General features: G+C 42.5%; 1 protein-coding gene across 1 annotated transcript in view; it reads left to right on the plus strand.

Annotated features, from left to right (window-relative positions):
* The window catches only part of KLHL31 (kelch like family member 31), a 46841-nt gene extending 27744 nt beyond the window's left edge, over nucleotides 1-19097 (plus strand). The window contains exons 4-5 of the transcript XR_002082103.2: nucleotides 14578-14683; nucleotides 19049-19097. The gene's annotated coding sequence lies outside the window, so the exon portion shown is untranslated. The remainder of the gene's footprint in view (nucleotides 1-14577; nucleotides 14684-19048) is intronic.
* The last annotated feature ends 287 nt before the right edge of the window (nucleotides 19098-19384 follow it).

A 19384-nucleotide genomic window follows, 5' to 3' on the forward strand; every position in this document is an offset into this window, starting at 1 on the left:
GTCTTTCAAGTTTAAAGATACAGAGGACAAGGCAGAGTCCTGAACAATGAACAGTAAGGCTCTAGGCCTGAGCACGGAGCCTGCTTTGGATCCTCTGCCCCCCCCTCTCTGCCCTCCCCCTGCTCATGCTCTCTCAAAATTAAATTAAACATTAAAAAAATAAATAAATAAAAAGATAAAACGTTGCAAATTCCGCTGAGAGGGAGATCTGCCTGTCCTTCAGAGACACAACACGGAAGCACACTTCTGAAAGTGATGTGAGAGACGGGAGACTGACCCTGGGCAACCTTGGGAGCCATGCACTGGAAGTGAGAAGGCCATTGGAAGGGAGTCTCCCTGTGGAATGCTTGCATTGAATGGGGACAAACTGGCTCCATCGAAAATCCCCAAAATACTAAGACATTGTCCGTCTCAGTCCCACCTTGATTCCTCCTGAATTCTTCCAGTTGAAATCCAGCTCTGTAAGCTAGTACCTTTGGTGAAGCCCTCTGTCCTCTGCGGCCACCCCCACCCCCACCCCCAGCCTGCACTGACCAAACACAGAAGAGAGAGGAAGCCTTCAGGGGTGGTAACTCCCTGTGATGTCTGTAGGAAGATCAGGGCTCTGGGCTGCAGAAGGAAACTTTAAATCAGAAGAGTGAGCATCACCCAGGGCTGGGGGGATGTGAGTCCTCTGCTGCAGTGGGTGCCACCATTATGCCCTGACACACACAGCCTGGGTTCCAGCACAGCATGGCTGTGATGCCTCCTAGGTTTGCTGTAGGGATTTTGCTGTAGGTTTGCAGGTGGAGCCTAGAGAGGCCAGTGCTCACAGGCTGGTCTTCTCTGGCTGCATCAGCCTTTTCCATAGCCTCCTCAGTGCACCATACAAATAATTTTTTTGTGCACTTACCCTCTGCTTGGGCAGAGCAAAGTTACGAACCCTGGCCTCCCCCTCTCCCAGTCCCACTAATGGTCTGTCCTGGATTGAGGCAGTTGTTTGGGTCAGAGGTGGCACACTTTGCAGGGGCCTGTGCCAGTCATGTGGCTCAGAGGATACTAGCAACCAGAGGTGGCACTGTGGGACCCTTTGGAGTGATGGAGGGCCTGCTGACTGCCACAACAATGACTTTCCGGCAGTCCTGAGCAGCTGTGTTGTACTCTGCCAGGCTTGTCGGAACACTCGAGACAATGCCCAGTTCTCTCTGGGTTTTCTCATGGTTTTGGCATTGGCTCTTTATAGTAAAGAGCCCATGTTCTTTAAAGAGGGGGAAAAGAACTAGGCAAAAGATCATCTGCCCCAGGGTGGAAGAATATGGCAAAGTCAGGGAGAAGACTGATCTGCTCACAAGACCAAGAAGGACTCAAGTCACCACCAGTGGAGGTGAGTCCTCCGATGGGCCAAGCACCATATTCGGCAGCCCTTGACTGAAAGCTGAAAGCTGAGCAAGTTCATCTCTTCTCTAGAGGATACAGCAGGCCTTCCTGACAGATCATAGAAAAGCGAGACACCTATGGGGCACCCGGGTGGCTCAGTTGGTAAAGCGTCTGACTCTTGACTTCGCCCCAGGTCATGATCTCATGATTTATAAGTTCAAGCCCCACATGGGGCTTGGGATTCATTCTCTCTCTCTCTCTCTCTCTCTCTCTCTCTCTCTCTCTCCCTCCCTCCCCCCCCCCCCCCGCTCTTGCTCTCTTTCTCTCTCAAAATAAATAAACTTAAAAAAAAAACCTTAAAAGCGAGACACCCAAACTTTCATTTCATTTCATGGAATAATAAAGACTCGCCTTCAAGGACAGACACATGGTCACTTGCAGATGATTCAAAATCCCTCCAGTCCCTAGTAACTCACATCAAAATATGCCTTTATTTTTTTTAAAACCATCAATGGTAAGATGTATTTGTTCTTTAGGTAAAGGAGAAAAGGACCAAGGTAAAAGCCATGTTGAAATTTACAAATACGACCCATTTAAAGAGGTTAGGAAAATCTCACAGCAAGAGCAGTCAAGCGTTTCTAATACAAGGATATGGCTTGCATAGAATATTTCCCATTAAATTACAACAATTACCCAGGCCCTAAAATTTGAGAAATAAAAAGATTTTAGGAAGAGCAGTTGATCCATGTTGATCCACAGAGGATGTGGATAATAGTCTTGGGAAATACGGTAACAGCTAAAGGTTAGGTAGTACAAATTTCCACTTTATTTACTTTTGTGTGTGTTTGTGTGCTGGGGAAAAGCAAGCTCATTTTATTTTATTTATTTTGTTTTTATGGATTTTATTTTATTTTTTTAATTTACATCCAAGTTAGCATATAGTGCAACAATGATTTCAGGAGTAGATTCCTTAATGCCCCTTACCCATTTAGCCCATCCCCCCTCCCACATCCCCTCCAGTAACTCTCTGTTTGTTCTCCATATTTGAGTGTCTTATGTTTTGTCCCCCTCCCTGTTTTTATATTTTTGCTTCCCTTCCCTTGTATTCATCTGTTCTGTGTCTTAAAGTCCTCATATGAGGGAAGTCATATATTTGACTTTCTCTGACTGTCTAATTTTGCTTAGCATAATACCCTCCAGTTCCAACCACATAGTTGCAAATGGCAAGATTTCATTCTTTTTGATTGTCAAATAATACTCCAGTGTGTGTGTGTGTGTGTGTGTGTGTGTGTGTGTGTGTGTATATATATATATATATATATATATATATATATATACCATATCTTCTTTATCCATTCATCCATCGGTGGACATTTGGGCTCTTTCCATACTTTGGCTACTATCAATAGTGCTGTTATAAACATTGGGGTGCATGTGCTCCTTCGAACAGCATACCTGTATCCCTCGGTAAATACCTATTAGTGCAATTGCTGGGTCATAGGGAAGTTCTGTTTTTAATTTTTTGAGGAACCTCCATGCTGCTTTCCAGAGTGATTGCACCAGTTTGCATTCCCACCAGCAGTGCAAAAGAGATCCTCTTTCTCCACATCCTCACCAACATCTGTTGTTGCCTGAGTTGTTAATGTTAGCCATTCTGATAGGTGTGAGGTGGTATCTCATTGTGGTTTTGATTTGTATTTCCCTGATGATGAGTGATGTTGAGCACTTTTTCATATGTCAGTTGGCCATCTGGATGTCTTCTTTGGAGACGTGTCTATTCATGTCTTTTGCCCATTTTTTTACTGGATTATTTGTTTTTTGGGTGTTGAGTTGGATAAGTTTTCTATAGATTTTGGATACTACCCTTTATCTGATATGTCCTTTGCAAATATCTTCTCCCATTCCATCTTCTCCCATTCCCGTCTTTTAGTTTTGCTGATTGTTTCCTTCGCTGTGCAGAAAGTTTTTATTTTGATGAGGTCCCAGTAGTTCCTTTTTGCTTTGGTTTCCCTTGTCTCTGGAGACTTGTTGAGTAAGAAGTTGCTGTGGCTGAGGTCAAAAGAAGTTTTTGCCTGCTTTCTCCTCGAGAATTTTGATGGCTTCCTGTCCTACATTTAGGTCTTTCATCCATTTTGAGGTTATTTTTGTGTATGGTGTTAAGAAAGTGGTCCACGTTCATTTTTCTGCATGTCGCTATCCAGTTTTCCCAGCAGCACCACTTGCTGAAGAGACTGTCTTTATTCCATTGGATATTCATTCCTGCTTAGTCAAAGATTAGTTGGCGATATGTTTGTGGGTCCATTTCTGGGTTCTCTATTCTGTTCCATTGATCTGAGTGTCTGTTTTTGTGCCAGTACCATATTGTCTTGATGATTACAGCTTTGTAATACAGCTTGAAGTCTGGGATTGTGATGCCCCCAGCTTTGGTTTTCTTTTTCAATATTGCTTTGGCTATTTGGGTTCTATCCAAATTTTGTGGTTCTGTCCAAATTTTAGGATTGTTTGTTCTAGCTATGTGAAGAATGCTGGTGTTATTTTGATAGGGATTGCATTGAATATGTAGATTGTTTTGGGTAGTAGTGACATTTTAACAATATTTGTTCTTCCTATCCAGGAGCATGGAATCTTTTTCCATTTTTATATGTCTTCTTCAATTTCTTTCATAAGTTTTCTATAGTTTTCAAAGTATAGATTTTTCACCTCTTTGGTTAGATTTATTCCTAAGTATTTTATGGTGTTTGGTGCAATTGTAAATGGGATCGATTCCTTGATTTCTCTTTCTGTTGCTTCATTGTTGGTATATAGGAATGCAACTGATTTCTGTGCATTGATTTTATATCCTGCGACTTTGCTGAATTCATGGATCAGTTCTGGCAGTTTTTTAGTGGAATCTTTTGGGTTTTCCATACAGAGCATCATGTCATCTGCAAAGTGAAAATTTGACCTCCTCCTGGACGATTTGGATGCCTTTTATTTCTTTATGTTGTCTGATTGCTGAAGCTAAGACTTCCAATACTATGTTGAGTAACAGTGGTTAGAGTGGACACCCCTGTCTTGTTCCTCACCTTAGGAGGAAACTCTCAGTTTTTTCCTGATTTATATATTTGGGTTCTTCCACATTTGGAGCATAAATGTTTACAATTGTTAGGTCTTCTTGGGAGATAGACCCCTTAATTATGATATAATGCCCTTATTCATCTCTTGGTACAGTCTTTATTTTGAAGTCTAGATTGTCTGATAAAAGTATAGCTACTCCGGCTTTCTTTTGTCGACCATTAGTGTGATAGATGGTTCTGCATCCCCTTACTTTCAATCTGAATGTGTCTTTAGGTCTAAAGTGGGTCTCTTGTAAACAACATATAAATGGATCTTGTTTTCTTACCCATTCTGTTACCCTGTGTCTTTTGATTGGAGCATTTAGTCCATTGACGTTTAGAATGAGTACTGAAAGATATGAATTTATTGACATTATGTTGCTTGTAGAGATGGAGTTTCTGGTGGTGTTCTCTGGTACTTTCTAGTCTTTGTTGCTTTTGGACTTTCTTTCTTTCTTTCTTTCTTTCTTTCTTTCTTTCTTTCTTTCTTTCTTTTTCATCTTTTCTCCCCTCAAAGAGTCCCCCTTAAAATTTCTTGCAGGACTGGTTTAGTGGTTGTGAACTCCTTTAATTTTTGTTTTTCTGGGAAACTTTTTATCTCTCCTTCTATTTTGAATGACAGCCTTGCTGGGTAAAGAATTCTTGGCTGCATATCTTTCCGATTCAGTACACTGAATATATCCCACCACTCCTTTCTGGCCTGCCAAGTTTCTGTGGATAGGTCTGCTGCAAACCTGATCTGTCTTCCCTTGTAGGTTAAGGACTTTTTTCCTTTGCTGTGTTCATGATTCTCTCCTTGCCTGAGTATTTTGTGAATTTGACGATGATATGCCTTGTTGATGGTTGATTTTTGTTGAATATAATGGGAGTCCTCTGTGCTTCCTGTGTTTTGATGTCTTTGTCTTTCCCCAGGTTAGGAAAGTTTTCCGCTATGATTTGCTCACATAACCCTTCTACCCTTTTTTCTCTCTTCACTTTCTGGGACCCCTAAGATTCTAATGGTGTTCCTTTTTAATGAATCACTGATTTCTCTAATTCTTGAATCGTGCTCTTTTGCCTTAGTCTCCCTCTTTTTTTCTGCTTCATTATTCTCCATAAGTTTGTCCTCTATATCTCTGATTTTCTGCTCTGCCTCATCCATCTTTGCTGCCATGGCATCCATTCGAGATTGCAGCTCAGTTATAGCACTTTTTATTTCATCCTGACTAGCTTTTACTTCTTTTATCTCCACAGAAAAGGATTCTAATCTATTTTTGACTCTAGCTAGTATTCTTATTATCATGATTCTAAATTCTGGTTCAGACATTTTGCTTGTATATGTGTTGGTTAAGTCCCTGGCTTTCATTTCTTCCTGCTCTTTATTTTGGGGTGAATTCCTTTGTTTCATCATTTTGAAGGAGAAAAGGAATTAATGAGGTAAAAAAATTAAAATTAAAAAAATTAAAATTAAAAAAATTAAAATTAAAAAATTAAAAACAACACACACACACACACACACACACACAAATCAAATACATGATGCTAGATCCTAGGTATGTTTCCATCTAGTTGTTGAATGGGGCTTCATAGATTAGAAAAAAAGGGGGGGGAGAAAAATTTTAAAAAGGAAATCATTTGAAAATTTGAAAAAATGAATATACTGAAATAGAATAAAATGAAATGATGGAAGTAGAGTCTGAAAAAATTTACACAAAAGTAAAAAATATAGTAGAAAACATTAAAGAGAAATGTTTTTGATAAATATTGAAAATAAAATTTTTTTTCTCTTTATGTATTCAAGAAAAAAAACAAAAAAGAGAAAAAGAAAATTGAATAGATGGACCAGTGAACAGACTGAAATACGATTGAAATTACTTAATTTTCCCCTAGAAGTCAAACTATGAAGCTCTTTATTGTCCATAAACTAAGCAGGCAGAGAGACTTGTGTTCCTGAAGAGCAAGGTTGGCCCAGTTGGGCGGGGCTTAGTGTAATGGCTCAATTCTCCACTAGATGGCGCTGCTTAGCTTACTGGGGTGGATGGTTGTGGTGCTTGTAGGTGTGTATGTGCACAGGCCGCAGGGTTGAAAATGGTGTTACCCAGCTACCCAGTCTCTAGTATTGGAACTCTGCTCACCGATCAGCAATCGCACACCTGTCCTTTGTCTTTGGCTTCCTCCCACTTCCCGCTTTGACGCTGTCCGTGACCAAGCCCCAGGTAGCACCTCCCTCCGGAGTTTTGTCTCAGATGCGGCTGTGTTTCCCAGCCCCTCGCTTGTGAAGGACTGCGGCTTTGACCAGCTCAGACCTTCTGGGGAATCGTCTCACTGAGCAATGGCTGGGTGCCGGCCGCACCCAGGAACATTTGCATGACTGTGCTGCTGCCGGTGCCCAGAGACTGCAGCTGAGTGCCAGCCCACCCCAGAAAAAGTTCACGCGATCGTGCAGCAGCAACATTTCAGGGATTATGGCAAATCACAACACACACCTGGCGCCAGGCTTCACCCTCAACGACCTTGTTCCAGCACTAGTGGATGTGGTTGTTCTCCCAGGTCCACTGGGGCCTTTTCCTTTTGGGGGTGGGGGGCCACACAGACTCTACATCTCCCAGCAAGGGAACCACCTCTCCACATGTGGCCCAAGGAACTGAGGACCTTGCTCTCTGCTCCTGGGGATTCGCCCTTCCCACCAGAGCACCACCAGGTACCAAGCTGCAGAGCCTCAGACTCTGCACTCTATAGAGTCTTAATGGAATTTAAACCCTCTCCTTTCTCCTTTCTCCCTGTTTTGTTCATTCCCTGCAGCTGTTTCCACTTCTCCACTTTCTCTCCAGCTGCTTTTGGGGTGTGGTGCTTTTCCCGTACTCTCCTCCCATCTCTGTCCTCTCCCTGCAAGCAAAAACAGTTCCCTGCCCTCTGTGGCTTCTGTCTCCCCCAGTTCACCTCTCTGCACCACGTACCTGCTGAGTTCTGTGGTTCAGGTTGTGCAGATTGTTGTGTTAATCCTCAAATCAGTTTTCTAGGTGTGCAGCATGGTTTAGTGTTGACCTGGCTGTATTTCATGGATGCGAGACACAAAAAAAACTTCCATGCTGTTTTGCCATCTTGGCTCCTGTCCCTACATCAAAAGTGTCTTTAAAGGTGGGGCGCCCTGGTGGCTTGGTCGGTTAAGCATCTGACTTCAGCTCAGGTCATGATCTCGGAGTTCATAAGTTCAAGCCCGGCATTTGGCTGTCCACTGTCAGCATGGCACCCACTTTGGATCCTCTCCCCGGCCCCACCTCTCTCACCTTCTCTCTCTCAAAAATAAATAAACATTTAAAAAAATGTCTTAAAGGAATCTCAGAAGAATGTAGAACAACTTCTGAGGAAAATAATGGGTGGCTTGGATGAAAACGCTCATCCCAAGAGGTGATATGATAGATGAAAAGTAGGGGGAGAAATACTTGAAAATTTAAGCCACGTGAATAAAACAGGCCATACAGGATAAAGGGGGCCCATTGAAATCTCTGACTGAAACCGTGCTGGAGATGATCCACTCGCCTGCTCCATTTAGAGATGGCCACGTGGATGATGGCAGCTTGTAGAAAAAAGAGAACTGGACATGGCTGCCTAAATGGTCAGCCACAAGTCAATTTGAAGAAACTCATTGATGCCGCTAACTTAAATGTTTCCTTAGAAGATTTCAAGGAAAGAAACAAGGAATTTTAAAAGTTTTTAAAATAATATTGGGGTGCCTAGGTGGCTCAGTCTGTTAAGTGTCTGACTCTTGGTTTCAGCTCAGGTCATGATCTCGAGGTTTCATGGGTTCAAGCCCTGCATCGGGCTCTATGCTGACAGTGCAGCACTTGCTCTCTCTGCCCCTCCCCCACTTGCACTGTCTCTGTCTCTCTCAAAAAATAAATACTTAAAAAAAATTTTAATTAAAAAAACTATAAAATTAAAAAAATTTTTTTGAATAAAATCAAATGAAGAGCTTACAGGTCACAAAAAGTTTCTAATCCAAACAACCATCTTTAGTGGCTGAAAATTCACAGCCTGATGGGGAGATTTAAGAGCTTCCATTGAAACATCAAATACTGCCTGAACTGTGTCAAGAACATATTATGAAACTTTGCAGAAAACCAGTCGGGGAGGTAATTTACCTTAGAAGTTGAGAAAAAAAAACTTGTTAAAATGTAGGAAAGCATCAGCACTATAAACTGGAAACACAGCTCCCACCCAGAAGATGGCTGGAGACCTGGGGGAAGAATGGCAATGCACAGCTTCCTTCTTTGCAAGCTGGACTGATTATCTCCTATGAGAAAAGAAGCTCAAGAAGGTTGGTTGCCAACTGAGAGAAAGCTCAACAAGCCAGGACCAGGAAATGGCTAAACACCCAAAAGTTGGCTGAAGCACAGTTTAAATTCTAGTTTTCCCACGGGGTCTTATGCGGGGCTGGTTAATGTCCACACCCACACCCAAATGTCTGGATCCTGTACGTATGTTCTGTTCCATGGCGAAAGGGGCTTTACAGATGTAATTAAGGCTATGACTCATGAGGTGAGGAGACAAGCCTGGATTAACCAACTGGATCCAATCTAATCGCTTGAGACCTTAACATGAGACTCCACTTCCAGCTGGAGTCAGAGATGCAGCAGCAGAGAAAGGAGCTTCCAAGTGTGAGAAGGATTGACTGCACTATTGCTGCCACTGAGGCATAGGTGTCCGCGTGCAGAGATTGAAGAGAAGCCTCTAGAAGCTACAGCCAGCCCCCAGCTGTCAGTTAGCGAGGAGATGAGGACCTTAGTCCTACAGCTGCAAAGCACTGGATTTTGCCAATAACAACCAGAATGAGCGTGGAATGAGCCTCTCCAGAAGAATGTGTCCTGTCGACACCTTGATGACAGCCTGTGAAACCTGGAGCTGAGAAACCAGCAAGCTAACCCACACTTGCAACCTGCAGAATAAAAGGCAATAAATGTGTGTTGCTTTAAGGCACTGAGTTGGGGTGATTTGTCCAGCAACAGTAGAAAACTAAAGCCCCTATTATTCAACAAACAGCCCTGGGCACAGGCCCAAGAGAATTGGGGCATCCCCTGGGTCATCAGGTCCCCAGGGGAAAGGGAGGGTTAAGCTGTGATGTCTCTGGAATCCAGGGTCACATGCTGGTCTGATTCAACTTTCAAAGCCCCCAGTCTCTGTGTATCCACAACAACCGAGTGATTTTCCTGCATCCTCTCTCTTTAAAAGTCATTTTGAGGGACACCTGGGTGGCTCGGTTGGTTAAGCGTCTGACTTCAGTTCAGGTCATGATCTCACATTTCGTGAGTTTGAGCCCCACATAGGACTCTGCGCTGTGCCACAGAGCCTACTTCGTACCCTCTCTCTCCCTCTATCTCTGCCTCCACCCTGCTCATGCTCTTCTCTCTCTCAAAAATAAATAAACATTAAAAAAATAAAGACTTTAGAAGTCATTTTGATACATCTCTTTTTAGTTCAACTACTATTACTTAATTGATGAAACATGTGCTGTTAGTAAGGTCTGATAGAATGATAATTCCTAAGGTAGTGTTTTTCTAATATAGATGATTGTTCTGTAATTCTTGTAGGTACGTCGTTTCCACTTCAGTAGGCCCTATAGAATATAGATGATATATTGCATTTTGCTTCAAGAAAAAGGTCCATTATTACTTAAATTATCATTGAACCTTGACATGACCAAATGGAGACATTTAGAAGAGTAAAGACCATTTCTATGCCCTCTGAGCTGCTACTAGAAATCAGTAAAAGTCCCCGGGCACCTGGGTGGCTCAGTCGGTTAAGCATCTGACTCTTGATTTCAGCTCAGGTCATGATCTCACGGTTTGAGAGTTTGATCCCTGAGCTGGGCTCTGTGTTGGTGGTGTGGAGCCTGCTTGGGATTCTCTCTCCTTCTCTTTCTCTTTCTCTCTTTCTCTCTGCCCTTCCCTCACATATGTGTATGCTCTTTCTCTTTCAAAGTAAATAAATCAACATTAAAATTTTTTAGAAATCAGTAAAAGTATTACCTCAAAATGTTTTGACTGGTATTTAAAACAACACATACACACAGCCCCAAATGGCAGCATCATCCCTAGCTGAACTTAGTAATATTTTTATTATTAATTCATAGATTAGAGGATTTGATATTTTGTAGCCATTTCTTATTTTTCGATTTCTTTTTAACTTTATTTCATTTTTGATATTCCTTACTGTTCAAATATTTCTGAATTTTATGCAGTCGAATTAAGTTTTTCCTTTTATGAAAAACATAAAGATCCTTCTTGGGCATTTATTACATCTAGCAACCTGCTGGGTACTGGAGACCCAAGATGGCTGGCCCTGTGTCACTGTCCCCGGGGGGTGGGGAGACAAGGGGAAGAGGTGGAGGGGACAGACATGTAAACGAATTATTGTTGTACAACGCAGTACGTGTAATTACAGAGGGCAGCCTCACGGGATTGCTGCAGGAGTGGCAGATTCTATCTGGAGGGGTTAAAGCAAGAGGGGCAAACTTGGAGCTGAATTTTTAAAAAGATTTAGAAATTCAGTGTCACTGTGGGTTATGTACTATGTGCAAACAGCGTTAGCAAGTCTGTGCTCTTGCCTGTCTTGAATTTTGCCAAGAAATTTAGCAAGGGTTGTCCCCAGAAAGCCTCTTCTATGGTCCTTGGAAAGTAGTCTAAACTGCAAGTCGGAAGCCTGGAATTTTATACCCAGATCTCACATTTGCTAAACAAATGGTTTGGGTCTCAGTTTTTGTAAAAATGGCAGTTGATCATAATCATCCTGCTTCCTTCATAGGAAAATTAGTAAAGATTGAATTAGAGCATGTATGTGCAAATACCAGGGCACTCTACAAATTAACTGAGGTCGCAACATTCCTGTTCTGAGTTGCCCAGGGCCAATGTTAATTACTACTACATATTAAAAGGACAGATTAAGCAGACTAATAAAAATGTTTGATGCCTTAGAGTTTCGTAGCACCTCACCTCTGAAGCTGGGCACCCCTGTTCCCTCCTTAGGCCTTCCAGGGTCTTTCCAGGATAACCATGGCCTGTGTCATTACCCCACACTTGTGGAAGAATGGGGAGGATCAGGTAGAAGGCCCAAGATTGACAGGCAGAGTGAGGACTGGAGCTCTGGCCCTTGCCTTCAGACCATTTCCTGGTACACAGAGTGCACAGAGCGCCAGGCAGGAATGACCATGGTGCTTTCTCACAAACTATTTCATTTTTTAAAAATAAGTGTTTTTTCTTTTAAATTTATTTATTTATTTTAAGAAAGAGAGAGAGCACATGAGTTTGGTAGGGGCAGAGAGAGAGAGAATACCAAGCACACTAACAGTGTGGAGCCTGATGGGGGGCTCAAACTCATAAACTACGAGATCATGACCTGAGCCGAAATCAAGAGTCAGACACTTAAAAGACTGAGCTACCCAGGTGCCCCTCTCGCAAACTATTTCAATAGTCACCCAGAAGAGATAAAGATGTATTTGTTCTAATTACAGATGTTCAATAGTAAGGCTCATTCTCTTCAATATTCAACTGGAATTAAAAACAAACAAACAAACAGGGGCGTCTGGGTGAGTCAGTCCTTTAAGCATCAGGTTCTTGGTTTCATCTCAGGTCATGATCTCATGGAACGTGAGCCCTCAGTGGGGGCTGTCAAGACATAGCCCTCTTGAGATTCTGTCTGTCTGTCTCTCTCTCTCTCTCTGTCCCCCTCAACTCATGCTCTCTCTCTCTCTCTCAAAATAAATGAACATTTAGAAAACAAACAAACAAAGCATGCCTTTAAAATGTAAAAGGAGGGGTGCCTGGGTGGCTCAGTCGTTTGAGTGTCTGACTTTGGCTCAAGTCATGATCTCATGGTTCATGGGTTCGAGCCCTATGTCACAGTCTGTGCTGACAGCTCAGAGCCAGCAGCCTGCTTCGACAGCCAACAGCCTGTCTGTCTCCCTCTCTCTGCCCCTCCCCTGCTTGCGCTTTGTCTCTCTCTGTCTCTCAAAAATAAATAGATGTAAAAAAATTTTTTTTAATTAAAAAACAGTTTTTAATGTAAAAGGAGAAAGCACTATGTGACTACCTCTCCTTGTCCCCCAGGCTCCACCCATTCCAGCACGGAATATGCCTCCCCCTCTCCACCTGTGGAAATTTACCCCAACCCTAAGCTCAGCTGCAATGCCGCTCCCTGATCCCAGCTGCCAGAAACATTTCCCTCTCTTGAAATCCCAGGGCTTAGACCAGTGGGTGAGAACCCAGGCTCCCCAGGCAGTCTGTGTCTGAATCCCAGACCAAGTACTTACTAGCAGCCTCTCTACCTGTGGTCCCTTACCTGCAAGTGCATGGTGATGCTAAAAAACAAACAAACAGCAACAACAACAAAATCATGGGCATTACAGGTTTATTAAAAAGATTAATAAGAGGGGCACCTGGGTGGCTCATTCAGTAAGCGTCTGACTCTTGATTTAGGCTCAAGTCATGATCTCACAGTTTGTCAGTTCAGGCCTGAGTCAGGCTCCATGATGACAGCATGGAGTCTGCTTGGGACTCTCTCTCTCCCCTCTCTCTCTGCCCCTCCCCACATGCTCTCTCTCTCTCCCTCTCTCTCAAAATCAATAAATAAACATTTAAAAAAATTAATAAGATAATGTGTGTAGAACACACTTAATGACACATGACAATACCCAATAAATATTAGCTGTCAAATTTTCACCTATTCGTTTTCAGGTTTTTCCTGTGCGCTAGGTAGCCAGTTCTCTGGGGATAGGAACTGCCGTCATGACACCCCTTGCCGAGTTAACACAACATCCCAGCTCTGCTGTTTATGAACTCTGTAGGCTGGGCCTGTCATTTAATTTCTGTGTCTCTGTCCCTCATCTGTAAAATGGGGATAAGATGAAACTTAAAGGCAATAATGTATGTATACTTTAGCCATTATTTGGTGTTTAAGAGTCTATATTAAAATTATATTAAAGAGTTAAGGCTCTGATACCACAGTGTTTCTCTGACTGTATTTTTCTGACCTATACAGTTGAAATTACAGATCGAAATTTGGAGAGAGAGACAGAGAAAATGCAGTGTGAGGATGTTCAGGGCTGGGAAAATAGCTGCAGGCAGTCTTATGAGATATACTCTCCACAAGAGACAGGAACCCCTCAACTCTGCTCTTACAAGAGGGCCACCACCTCCTCCCTGATGAAAGTGCGAAGGAGGAGGAGATGGGAAAAGCAGAGCAAGGAGGGGAAAGGCAAGGGAACACGGGAGATGAATAGGAGTGGCAGCAGAGGAAAAGAGAAGGGAGAAGAGAGGAAGGCAGAGACGGGAGAGGACAAGGGGACAAAAGAGATTTGGAAATAAGGAAGCCCTAACCTAGTGGCTGCCAGTTGGAGTGATCCAGCACCTGGAGGTGTGGAAATTTAAAGGGGCGGTTGTATGTCCCAACAGTTGAAGTTTGGGTATGGTGGATATCATGGAACTGTGGATGGTCCCACAACTAGATAGTCCCACATCCTGCTTAACCATTGAATTAATTCACGTAGGTGACAAAGTCAGGACCCCAGTCTATTTCCCACATTCACACAGTGTTTTCTCTGGGTTTTGATATAGGCTGAATATCCCCGCAATGCCACTAAATTGGAGGGAAAATTATATGTTGCTTTGTTGACAATTTTTTTTAATCAGGGGGAGCTTATATGCTGTTTTGCTAATAACTTTACTTAGATTACTCACCACTGGAAAAATCTCATCTCCTGAGGTAAGGCTACTCTCGATAGGTGACTCACACCACACCCTGTATCAGCACATACTCACATTTGCAGATTCCACATATGGGTGCAAACATTTGACTACATCATTATGACTTTGCTATAGTTGGTCCTGAGCTAGAAGTATCATACTATTTACTTTCCATTTACTTTCCTTTTGTTCTTTCTTTATGATTCAGTTGGGCATAACATTGATTTTCAATTATGTGTATAAATAGATTAGGTTATCTAGGAAAGTCACTTTAGAATAGTCAAAAGAGTTTTAATAAAAAAATTTTTGTGGGCAGGGGGTTTTGGGGACGATGGGATTAAACTCCTATCCTAGAAGCAATCCTGACCCATCCTTTCCCTAATCCATTTCCCTCTTGACCACTTCAACAGTAGGAGACGCTGGCCTATAGGAGCCCTCCCAAAAGAGGCACTGGACTCTGGCCCTCTCTTCCCTGGATCTCTGATGTTTCATCCCAGATGTGTGCTGTGTAAGGAGGTAAGTAGACCTGCAGTCAATCACTGGCACTAATTTTATTGTATAATAACATGATACGAAAACAAAACATTTCATTTTGAAAATGTGGTGATATTTCTGGTTAGTGGGTCTAGTTGGATAAAATGTGACTGCTTAAAAATGGTGCCCCTGTGGCTCAGATCATTCAAAGATCAAGAGGCCTCTGTAGCATCAACAATCACAAATACTCCAGAGCTGGACTTCAGGGGCTCATTCCATCCCCTTCCTGCAGAGATGATCCTACAACCTTGGGCAAACACATAGATCCAAAATTTCCATTAGCTGAAAAGGCCATAAAAACAATGCTTTTCAGTGAGGAAAACACGCCAAGGTTCAGATCCAGGATGGGAGTATTTCCCAGGTAGAAAGCCAACGGAGTAATGGTTAAGGAAAAGACTGCATCCAGACCACCTGGGTTCATAATCTTAGCCCTGGTGCTCATCAGCCCCGTGACCTCTGGTGACTTCTACTCATCACTGCCATCAATTGGTTTGTTTGCTGTAAAGGGAGAAGAGAAATAACACCTGCCCAATAGGGTCCTTGTAACAATAAAAATGGTATCTGCTGTCAAGCATCTGAAGAAGAGTTTGGCACACAGGAATCAATAAACGTTAGCTCTTAGAATTCTTCTGCCTGGGAAATTTCCTTCCTTTGACTCTAACAATGCTTACGTGCGATTCTGCTCTACCAGGTACGTGGTGTTTTTATGACCATGTCATCAAGTACAGATCAAATTAGAGGGGAAAGCTCTAAAGGAAAACAAAGACACCAGAGAATTCCTCTTTGACAGGCGTAGACTAAGACAAAAGGAGTTATGTGACCGCTAGCCATATATTCAGAAGAGTTTAGACAATACAGCGCTTTGTTATATTTCATGAGTTCATAGGACCCAAAGAAGCTAATACAGTAGAACAATAGCTGACATATCAGGTTTTTCAGTCATACTATCAGTTGCTGACAGGTTGCCAAACTGCCTTTGGCCTGGCTCTGAATCCACATCAGGCAAAGTATTAAAATGATCATTTCCATTTAACTTTGAAAGTCCCGGGTTATCTGAAAGATAAATCAAAATCAAATGTGGCCTGTGCATCTGATGGCAGAATTACTGAGCTGACTCCGTTACTGAGGTATCTAGACAGTGAGCAGGACATTTAACAAGAGGAGAGGGGAACGCTCTATGAAATTTATTTGAATTATTCTGTGTCAGCCCATAGTTGGTATCTTAGTTTCCTAGGACTGCCACAAATTACCACAGACTGAATAACTTAAAACAATAGCTGTTTGTGCTTTCATGGTTCTGGAGGCTTAGAAGTCCAAAATCAAAGTGCCAGCAAGGTTCTGGAGGCCTGAGAGCGAGCCTGTGCCATGCTTCTCCCCTGGCTCCTGAAAGTTATCAGCCATCTCTGATATTTCTTGCCTTGTGGCTACCTCATTCCCATCTTTGCTTCCATTGTCATGTGGCCTCCTTCTCCCTGCACATCTCTGTCTTTACGTGGCATTCTCCTCTGTGTGTGTGTCTGTGTCCAGATTTCTGTCACCTTATGAAAATACCAGTCATATTAGATTAGGATCTACCCTAATGACTTCACCTTAACTTGATTACATCTGCAAAGACCCTATTTCCAAATAAGGTGACATTCACAGGCCCCAAGGGCTAAATTAGCATTTCCCTATATCTTTTGGGAAGACACTAGCCAAGCAATAACAGGTGACGGAAGTTGCTAATTGCTGAAGACAATTTGGTGTTTATCAGGTTCTGCCCTGCATCTGAGCATTTTCATTCCTTAGATAAGGAGGGCAAACATGTTTAACCTTTGGACTTGATTTTGGCCAGGATCAGTCTCTTCTAGTAGTTTCTCACTCAAGTTCTGCGTTTGGTATTTTCCTGCATTTTGAAAGAAACTGCATTTGCCTCATCTTTGAATACATTAACTCTCTATTTGGATAAGCAGTGCCAAAGAAGGCCAAATTAAATGGTCATTGTTGCCAGTGAAATGGGAGAAAGAAAGAGTAGTGGCCGCGTAAGAGACACTACTCAACTCTTAGCAGAGGCCGTCTGTGTATGAAGAACTTCACTAGATGGGAGGAAAAAGTAGCAAACAGGATCTCGGTCCTTAAAATAAAAAACCCGCAATAACACGTTCCAGCCGCTTCTGTATCTTAAAAGCAGACAGGAAGTTTGGTTTGAGGCTATTCGCTTCCAGAGTTACAAATGGAAGCTAGAAGGTAAATGACAGAGACACACAGGTAAAATGGTTCCTCCTACCCCCCATCCTTTAGGAAAAAAAAACAATTAGAATTTAAAAATTGCTCATGGAGAGTATAAAATGTATATATCTGTTTGTCTGTTCATTTCTATCGTGGATCAGCAGCGGTGGTCCACATGCCAAATCTGATTGCTGCCTGTTTTGTCAATAAAGTTTTACTGGAACACAGCCATACCTATTTGTCTTACTGTCTATCACAGATTCCCACCACAGTGGCAGAAATGAATATTGCCAGCAAGGCCTAAAGTATTTACCACTGGTCTTAAAAGAAAAAGGTTGCCAACTCTTTATTTAGGTTTAGGGATTAGGAACTAAAGAATACCTTAAGACACCAAGCAAGAATGGATTACACATGGGTTACAAGTAGTAACTTGCAGCAGATCTCTTGGTATTACCATTTATTTGACAAGCCTATGAATTTAGTGGTAAAAGCTTGGCATTAGTGCCTATTAGTACAAGCCAAGTAGGATTTAAACAACAAACCCTGAGTAATCCTAAGAATGGAGATCCCCAAAGTCAGTATTATTAACAGTCAGAATCCTAGACCTGGGGCGCCTGGGTGGCTCAGGCAGTTAAACATCTAACTTCAGCTCAGGTCACGATCTCATGGTTTGTGGGTTTGAGCCCCGTGTTGGGCTCTGTGCTGACAGCTCAGAGCCTGGAGCTTACTTCAGATTCTGTGTCGCCCTCTCTCTGCCCCTTCCTTGCTTGCTCTCTATCTCTCTCTCTCAAAAATAAATAAACATTTTTTTTATTAAAAAAAAAAAAAAAAAAAGAATCCTAGACCTGATGGTAAAGGAGAATGAATCCCAATCCAGTAGAGCCTTCTAGGGCTCAGAGTAGGGTGTAAAAATCTTCTTCTACTTGTTTGTAACTACATTTTGGTGTTGGGATGAAATCTAGCACAACTTCTCCCTGCTGTTGTTATTCTTGTACTTTGTCCCTTTTTCTGCCTGGGTCACCAAACCATGGGAGGGTATGCCCAAATAGTGCTGGAGACCCCACACCCTTCACAGGGTTCTCCCAGAGCACCCCATACACCAGTGCTCTATAAAAAGCAACTGCCACTTTATCCCAGGGGCTGAGGTTTCTCTCTAGGCCCCAGCACCCCTTCCTCAGGCCTGCTGCTTTGATCTGGTGCACCCACATTCTCAATCCAAACTGTGCCTCTCTGGCCGGCCCCTATGGATGAATGCCTTGGCCCAACTGTCTGCCCAGCTTCCCATCAGATCATCTTTGAATCCAGGCCTGCTGCACAAGTGCCAGACCTGATCTCTCCCAGTCTGCTCTGATCTCATCGTTTTTCCCCTAAGGGCACAATGTCCAATCCCTGCCACTAAGCCACGGGGACTTCTGCGTAACGTGTTGGCTGGTCCCTTTTTGCTGAATCTGTTTTTCCATGACAGTTTCTGGGTTAACTTGTCTTAGAACATACCAGGACTTGAAAGGTCTGCTAATCCCTTATGTCCTAAGAGAATAAATTAGTATATCTGTATCTATCTATCTATCACATATTAGAATATATAGTGTGTATATATACATATATAAATTGTGTATATGTGTGTGTGTATGTGTATATATATACATATACATATATATATACACATACACACACACACACACACACACACACACACACACACATATATATGACACTTAGAAGTGTGTCTGACTAGGGAAAACATCTAATATATGTTATTATCTTATCAAGGTCTGAGCCAGCAGTGATAGTTTCTTCAGCGCTACATGGTATTCAGAAAGCTTCTGGAACCAAGCATTTACTTCTAAGAACAATATTCATCTTTAGGATGCTGAAACTCTAGTCATATCCATTATCTCTTTTTACTATTTCTCAAGTCCTGTTTTCAGGTGGAGAAGAAAGACTTGTAAAATCTGCCTTTAAGTACAATGAGAAGGCAAAAATGCCTGTACTTATCTTTCTCATTTTTAAGCCACTGAAACTCATTTTGGCCAATAGATGGGTGATCCTTGAACCCTCACAAGCTTTGTCTAAAACAGAAGCATTTTTTTTCTCATCTTCCTAACAGAATGTCTTTTATACTTTTTCCCCAAAAACCAGCACGGAAAGAACCACTAAGAGCAAGAGGCAGTCTACTAATCCAGTATAAGTCCACCGGGGCCATCTATCTGTATGTCTTGTTAAATTATCCATGTTTATGATGTGCTAAGTGTTTACTGCTCATTTCTTGAGCTCCAGGTCCCTCATGACTGGCTCCTTGCACTTTGAGCTCTTCCACCAGCTGGTCTTAGGAGACAAAACTGCAGGAAGACATGTGACAGAAATCAGGAAGCAAAGGTGCTGCTTCCCCAGCATGAGCCAGAGTGGAAACAGGCCTATTTCAAAGATTGTTTGGGACAAAGCCCTGTGGTACTGTTTCTAATACTACATGTCTGG

This window comes from Panthera pardus, unplaced genomic scaffold, assembly GCF_024362965.1.
Source record: "Panthera pardus isolate Hobbes unplaced genomic scaffold, ASM2436296v1 HiC_scaffold_17, whole genome shotgun sequence".
Lineage (NCBI taxonomy): Eukaryota > Metazoa > Chordata > Mammalia > Carnivora > Felidae > Panthera > Panthera pardus.